The sequence below is a fragment of the Pogona vitticeps genome, chromosome 2 (genome assembly GCF_051106095.1).
Source record: "Pogona vitticeps strain Pit_001003342236 chromosome 2, PviZW2.1, whole genome shotgun sequence".
Taxonomy (NCBI): Eukaryota; Metazoa; Chordata; class Lepidosauria; order Squamata; family Agamidae; genus Pogona; species Pogona vitticeps.
The window spans coordinates 129,175,622-129,184,142 of record NC_135784.1 but is presented as its reverse complement, the minus strand read 5'-3'; positions in this window follow the sequence as shown (position 1 = coordinate 129,184,142).

The window sequence follows — 8,521 nt, the reverse complement described above, 5'->3', positions numbered from 1 at the left end:
TTCAGAGGAACATGAGGAGGGAATTTTGTGTAAGAGCAGCCATTGTAGTTTAGGGGCTTCTGTAAAAGGGCAAGCTTATTGAGACTGAGTTCTTTCTTTCTTTCTTTCTTTCTTTCTTTCTTTCTTTCTTTCTTTCTTTCTTTCTTTCTTTCTTTCTTTCTTTCGTTCTTTCGTTCTTTCGTTCTTTCTTTCTTTCATGGCAATCATTATGCGACTGACATACAAAACAGAGGTGGCCCTAGTTCAGAAACCATAATATTTTCAGAAGAGTAGGCTGTGCTTTTGTTACAGGTTTCATATTCTTTCAGAGGTTTTTAATTTATTTATAAGCCCTGTAGTTCTAAGATTATTATTAGAGGAGAGACAGAGTAACTAATATACAAGGCCTTGGGAACAGCCTTCAGTGATGACAGACTCAAAAGTCTGTGATCACTGAAGGAACTACCTGAATAATTAATATATATTAATTATTATAATTATTATAATCCCAAGGCCTTGTATATTAGTTACTCTGTCAGATTCTGTACACAATACTATAGTAGTAGACCACAGCTACTGCCTCTGCCACTACACTGCTTTCCCTAGGCTTCACCCCCCACCCACCCCTGTTATCTACCCTCTACTGTGGACATCCGCAGGGAAAAATCTAAGCAAGGGGTGAACCATGTGTGTAGACTTTTCTGTGAATCAGAAGACTCTCTGGTCAGGATCTCTGCTCCAGGGGAAGTCTGTGATCTCTGAAGGCTGTTCCCAAGGCCTTGTATATTAGTTACTCTGTCTATCCTCTAATAATCATCTTGGAACTACAGGGCTTAGAAGGGATGCTATGGACCACGAAGTCCAGCCCCTATGAAGGAGCCACAGTGGGGAATTGAACTACCAACCATATCCAACCCACCGAACTGCTCTGAAATCACGTGGTAGCTTTCATGGGTTACTCATTCAAACACAGGTCTGCTGAGCTGTGTTTGAATGAGCTGTTCAACACTTCAACTGAGGCACTGGGCCGCCTCTCTTTGACTCTACAAATGCCCACACCTAACACAGGGACGTTATTGATTTCATTACTCACTTATGTTATTCATATGCTGTCTTCCCCCCTGTAGGGGCCCCAAGGAAGCTCATAATGTCTAAAATTATGCAATAATCACAGTTTTAAAAATCCCATTGAAATTACCGTATTTTTCGCACCATAAGACACACTTTCCCCCCACAAAACGGGGGTGTGTGTGTGGAAAGTCTGTGCGTCTTATGGAGCAAAGAAAACAGATTATATTTTCCTGTTTTCTTCTCCTGAAAAATTGGTGCGTCTTATGGAAAGGTGTGTCTTATGGAGCGAAAAATACGGTATATTTAAAAAATGATATACACATTCTTAAATTTCAAAACCAAGATTAAAATCAATTTAAAAGTATTTTAAAATTTCTAATTCAAGCAATATAGGGACCCCTTACTTACTGCTGAAAAGCCTGTCTGGAAAGGACAAGGGGGGGGGCAACCTAGCTTCACAGGGCTGTGAAAAAAGGGGACAATATTGATCTTTAGAGAAGGCCAGTGTTGCATTCTTGCTCATCATGGAAAGATCACTTCAGGCATACATAAAGAAGTGGTCTTGTGTCAACTGGGAATTGCAAAAAATCATTTCAGCTGTAGAAGACTATGTTTGTGTTAATAGGAGCCTCATGGCACCGTGGCTAAACTTCACTACTGCAGTCAAAACTGTGCTCACTACCTGAGGTTCAATCCCAACGGGCTCGGGTACCATCTCAAGGTTGACTCAGCCTTCCATCCTTCTGAAATTGGCATGTTGCATACCCACCTTGCTGGGGGTGGGCGGGTGATGTGTAATTTGTAAACTGGCCAGAGAGTGCATTAAGCACTTCACTTCCATCCACCCCCCCAATTAATATTTCAAATATTTGCAAGGATGCTGTTGGCTCTCTCTGATTATTACATATGAATCTGACCCAGAATACCTGGTTGTATTGGCATCAGTCTGATTAAGGCTGCAATACTGTAGGAGTAGGAATAGAAGTAGAACTTATTCAAAAATTCAAAACACAGTCTTATATAACATACTAGTTTTAACCGAAAACTTCAGTATTGGTTAAATTGTGTAATATATATATGCTGTTCCTAATATAACCATTTTTTGCAGCTCTTGTTGTGTTATTTCAGAGATCTGCAGCTGATTACAATGTTTTATGAAATTCTATGCGGGCTAAACCGCAGAAGCCGGTGCTGCAGGGTCAGAAGACCAGCAGTCGTAAGATCGAATCCACGCGACGGAGTGAGCTCCCGTCACTTGTCCCAGCTCCTGCCAACCTAGCGGTTCGAAAGCATGCAAATGCAAGTAGATAAATAGGGACCACCTCGGTGGGAAGGTAACAGCGTTCCGTGTCTAAGTCGCACTGGCCATGTGACCACGGAAGATTGTCTTCGGACAAAACGCTGGCTCTATGGCTTGGAAACGGGGATGAGCACTGCCCCCTAGAGTCGAACACGACTGGACAAAAAATTGTCAAGGGGAACCTTTACCTTTTACCTTTATGGCATTGTTTCCAATGCCCCAATGATTATGGGGACCACTGAAGTGTTGTTGTTATTGTTACCATCATGAACATATACTGCATGTATATGTATCCCAGTATAAGGAAGCATGGTGGCTTGCAAATGGTTAAAAACAACAAACAATAATATTAAAACTCAATTAAATATATTAATATATTAAAATACTGTAGCCACTGTATTAGAACATTTTTATTTTATTTTTTAAAGGAAATTTGAGTAAGGCCAACTGAACTATATTTGGCTTGCCCCTGGGTACTTACTCAGGGGTAAGCGGATGTACTCTTTCGAATTCCACAAACCATTCTTACCTCTTAACCAGCCAGTTCCAGTCTATTCCAAAGTACCTCCCTTCATAGCGTTTGGAGTGCAAATCCCATCACCTCGCCCTGCTGCTGGCGATAATGGGAGTTGTAGTCCGATCCCTCTCGAGGATGCCTGCAGGTTGGAGCAGGCTGGACCAGAGACTCCGTGTGTGGCTTCTCGTCTCATTTCACGTGCGCCTATTTTCCTTTGAGATGTTGTTTTGAGAAGTGGATTTATCTTGGCAGCACTCAGGAGGGCGGATTAGCAGCAGCGAGTGTCACGGAAAGATATGGAAGAAGCATTGAATCTTTGCACAGGGTCAAATGCAGGATGACAAAACAATGATTTTCAAAATTACCTTTTTTTAAAAAAAGTCCAAGGGATAACGTGGTAGTGTCACATGTCACCAAATTAACTTGGAGACTGCATAAATAAACAAGATCTGCAGACAAGAATGTGGTTCACGAAAAAAAGGGGGAGTAGCAGTTCTTTTAAGGAAGCTTGGTACCAACGCCCACTTTCCCCACAAGGGGGCAATATTGTATCGCAACAGACTTGACCCGCCTGCTCCGACTCATTAGGTTGTTCTGCGAGCTTCGTTTCAGGTCGTTAGTTTCCTCAGAGCCATTTGCACTCAAGAGGCTGAGAATTCAATTTGGAGTCTCTGCGAATATATGGAGCCGGCCAGGGAATCTTTTCCAGGGCAGTGTGGAAGCATTTCTGAGCCAATCCCTTAGGATGGGTGAAGAAGACTAATAAGCTGACTCTAGAAGGGTCTCTGACCAGGCGACAGGGCCAGCCTTAGCGTTCGGCAGAGAGGGGCCTCTGCCACAGCTGGAAGTTTTCTGGTGTCACCGAAGGGCGAGTGACTTAATTGGTGGATATTCTATTTTTACTGCCAGAGATGAAGAGAGGAGATTGTTAGAATCCCTGCCTCCTGTGCCCAAATAATGGGCCCTGTCACCATGCTCCTCGACTTGGGTGGGTGGGTGAGTGGGGTGCCATTTACGGAACTGTCTTGGGCAGCGACTTGTCTAGCTCTAGTGCCAAAATGATAGTTAGCGATTCAGGGGGGTGGGGTGTCAGATCCTTTGGACAGAGTCAGATCCCCAATCATTGAAGGAGCTGATGTTCACCTTCAGATTTCTCCTGAGTTTCCTCTCCTCTTTTGCCCTGGAGCCTTCAGGGGCAGCTATGGCTGGGAGTGTCTGCCTAATGTTTACCTACTGCGTCCATCCCAAAGGAGGGCAGATCTGGCCATGGGGAGACATATTTTAATCAGGAGCAAAGAACGTGAGGGCCTCCAGATCACCTCTTGATCCTCAACCCTCTTCTCCACTGGCTTAAGACTGATGAGAGGTGTAGACCTGCACCATTTGGAGGACCACAGTTCCTGGCAGTGCAGAAGATGGATACGGTGTCTTCTTCACTCAGGCAAGCCCTGCCTTAGGGCGATCCCTTCAATGACACACAGTGGAGGGATCTGCTCGCCACCAGCACTCCTAGGCGCTGAACATTTTGAGAGACAATACTCCTAAAACGAATATTTCAACAAGTATTCAAACAAGTCACTTTTAGTTCTAGAGATGAGGGGAATTGTATCTTCAGAAATAATTTTTCTATGCTCCAGGGTAGATGACATTTGAATCTGACACAAGGATTTCTGCCTCCATGTCTTTTTCCTCATTGATATGGTTGGATTTGAAACAAATTACAGCATCCACACTTTTTTTCTACTGAGATCGATCCATCTTGCCTCTTTAAGAGTAGTCCTGCTCCTTTCTGGAGCAGTGCTAGAGGCTTCTGTGTTTTTAAAATACGATTCTGAGTGCTTTTAATTTCCCTTTGTGTGATCCATGTGGATATTATTTTGCACTCATATGGAACTGTGGGTAGCGTTACCTGAGGGAACAACTTTGTAGCATATAAGGTGGATTGTGACATTAAAAGGGAGGATGAGGAAACCCCCTTCTCTATTTTCATCTTCTTTTAAATATTTCCCTAACTGACACAGTGCAATGTACCATGCCAGGTTGAAGCATGGTCATTTTGATATGCCACTTACTTTAATTAACCAAAAAAAGAGAGGAAAGTCAGGGAAAGGGGGCTATTTTGACTCCATGGGCTTTATCTCCACAAGGTAGTGCAACTCCAGCAGAGCCCTGGCTGAGGAGAAAGGCAGGGAAAGATGGGTGTGTGTGTTCTGTATCTTCTCTCTCCCCAGCCTCCACCTCAGTGTTTTCCTCTTGCTCTGATACTGTCCTTGGTTGCTGCCTCCTTAATCATGAATAAACCAGGTAAGCTTGCGAATAAACTGGCAGTCCAAAGACTTGTATCCTTCTCACAGAAGAATAAACATCTCCAGTGTAAACAGAAGGATTGCTCAAGTGAGAGATAAAAAAAATCGCACTAAAGAGAATCACCTTTGAATTGCAGGCTGGACCACATCAAATTCTTCAGTAGGGATAGCCCCAAAGGGAGAGGAGCCTTTGTGAGATATGGACAAGCTGTTGGGGAAATAAGCTTGTTGGGCCATTCAGCAGCTGCACCGTCTGCATTAGCAACCTTTCAGTTCCACCAATGGTGCTTTACCAGACAGAGGTGGCTTAAAGGTGGATATCCAACCACTTTTGGGTGGGTGGATACATCCAGACAAAACTCTGCTCACCACCTGGGTTCAATCCCAGGTAGCTGACTGAAGGTTCACTCAGCCTTCCATCCTTCTGAGGTCAGTAAATTGAGTACCCAGCTCACTGGGGCGTGGGGGAGAATGTATAACCTGCACAATTAAATTGTAAACCATCCAGAGAGTGCTTTCAGCACTATATAAGCAGCAAGCAGCACACTATGATTTTCCTTTTTCTTGTTCTTCCCCTAATATGCTACATATTTGTGCAACAAATCTATCTATCTATCTATCTATCTATCTATCTATCTATCTATCTATCTATCTATCTATCTATCTATCTATCTATCTATCTATCTATCTATCTATCTATCTATCTATCTATCTGTCTGTCTGTCTGTCTGTCTGTCTGTCTGTCTGTCTGTCTGTCTGTCTGTCTGTCTATGGCATACCTTGAACCAGTGGGTATTAGGTGATAGAGCCCCGTCAAGCTCTGTTGATTCAAATGAGTCTGCTCTAGTTGTATCTTACTTTAGTGTAATAAGTCGCAACTAGAATAGGCTTATTTTAATCAATGGAACATACTAAGGTGCTGACTCACTAAAGGAATGTGTGTGTAAGTGCATACAGACATACATTCACACACAACATATTTATCTATGGCATGTATTTATACCACACACACACACACACACACACACACACACACACACACACACACACACACACACACACACGCACACACACACACACACACACACACACACACACACACGCCATATATGCTTATGTCATCCTTATATGCCGTAGAAATTCTCTGAATGTGATTTGCCCCTTCTATATATTTAGGGAAAGCATCCTTCAAATTTTGTCATGCAAACAACGCTGCTGCTGGATCAGATTAATAATACTGAATTGCACCGTAAAGAAAATGTCCCCATTACGCTTTAAAACCCACTAAAAATTGACACTTTGGGATGGAGCAGAGGAGTATATTGAGCTGAGTGGCAGTGTCTAGATTGCTTGGAGAGACTGCAAGGCCGATCCGGCTTGCGCGGCAATTTTGGATGTCAAAACAAGTTTCCTCGCTACTATAAAAAGCCATTTGGACTTCACATTTTTAATTAAAGTTTTAATTATCCCCAGAGTATTTTATTAGCTTTTATGGAGACAGCTGCTTTTTATGCTATAAACCACAGCTTTGCTCCGCTCCAAAGAGCAACTTGTCCCACTTAAAAGAGTTTTGTCCTGAATAATTTCCATCATTGGTAAACTGGGTTCTTTAATATAAACTGACATTTACTGTCCCAATTTGACTGGAACAGCTGTTTTTTTTTTTAATGCAGAGACAGCAAATAACACTGGATAGGGATTTTGTGCAGTGCTCAGATAAGATGGGGGATCCTCCCCAGGGGCCAATTTTCCCCACAGAACCAAAGGCTTGTGAGACCTGGTGACCTCTTATTCACACGTGGGATCCTGACCCCGCACCGCCCTGCCATTTCCATATGCCTGGAAAGGCCCCTAGAGAAATCAGGGGCTGTTACTGGTTTTGTTAGGAACATGCTGTGCTGCTGTGTAAGTTTCTACAGATGTCCTATAGGCTAGTTTAATTTTTAAACTGCATGGTCACCGTGAAAAGTAACTTTCTTGGAAATTATATATATATATATGGCTTAACTCATGTGTTTCATTCTCATCGAGACCTGTGCTTGGTAGTACTTGTAATTATGCTATGCCTGCTTTTTTGGGAGGGAGAACTGGCACTTGGTGTAAATAGCTTCTGGAAATGAACCACCCAAGTTGTGGATTTGTTGTGGGGCCCAATTCACTGAACAGCTCACCATTTGCTTTGGAATTAGCTAGCTCATTGTTTTTCCTTTTTCCTGAAAGCCCTCCCTCTCATTCTTTCTCTCTCCCTCTCTCCTTCTCACTGTGCAAAAACATATACTGTATATTTCTGCCATTGCAATGGAAGCTATAGTGGGTGCCTAGCTGCCAATGTGGATTTTCAACAGTTCCTCAGATACTGTATCATATTGTTCTGGGATATTGGTGGAGAATATTTGGAGAACTTTCTGGAAAAAGGTCTTCCTTTTCAAGGGCATGTGGTGAATCTACCTACCTTCTTACCGACCGCAACCATAAATCTGGTGGTCAAAACAAAACAAACAAAAAAACCCCTCAAAACCATTTCCAGTCATTAAAAAAAAAAATCAGTGCAAATGAAGTCATGAGCAAGCTCCAGATTCTGTCAATTTTACGGAAGTGATTCAGGGAAAAAAGAGAGCGAAAGAGCAAAAGATAGGTATGTTGAAAACCATAAATGTCACAATTACGTCAACCAATAGGAGAACATTTGTGTTCTGTCAGGAGAATTTGAAGTTTTAAAAAGGTTTTTAGGACACAATACTTCAAACGGGCTTCGGTCCAGCTCAATAAACAATGAGTGGGGGGGGGGAGAGAATGATTTCATTTGAGAATGTGTAGAAGTATATTGTCCTCCCTCATAGCAGCCAATGCCAGCCATGTCCTTTTGACAGAAAAGGCAGAAAAAACTGAAAGCCCCCTTCCAATCTCTGGCAGCAACAGCACAGCAGCAGCCAAATAAGTTATTCACTAGGCGTTACCTTTTCACAACGCTCTAGATCTGCTTCCTGAGGCAGTGGCCTCACTCTGCCCAGACAGGCCCCGGGTTGGCTGAGAGAGGTTGCAAGAGAAGGAAAGGGTTAGGTCTTCTCCTGAAAAAGCTGCTCCTTTTGCATCTGCTTTATTGAAGGAAGAGAGGATTAAGGACTGGTGTTTACTGACATAAGCATGCAGTTCTTCCTGCAGCCTTAAGGAGCCTTTGAAAGGAAGGGCTTTCCTCGTTTGAATTAAAGCTTGCAGAGCCTAATTAATCTCTCAAGGAGGTAGCTTTTCATGCTTGGGTCGGCTTCCCCGCTGCATGCTAATATGTGCCAGCGGCATGCCAGGAAGGCTATGCGGCTGCGTAGTTATAAAAAGGCTTGTGCACTATGT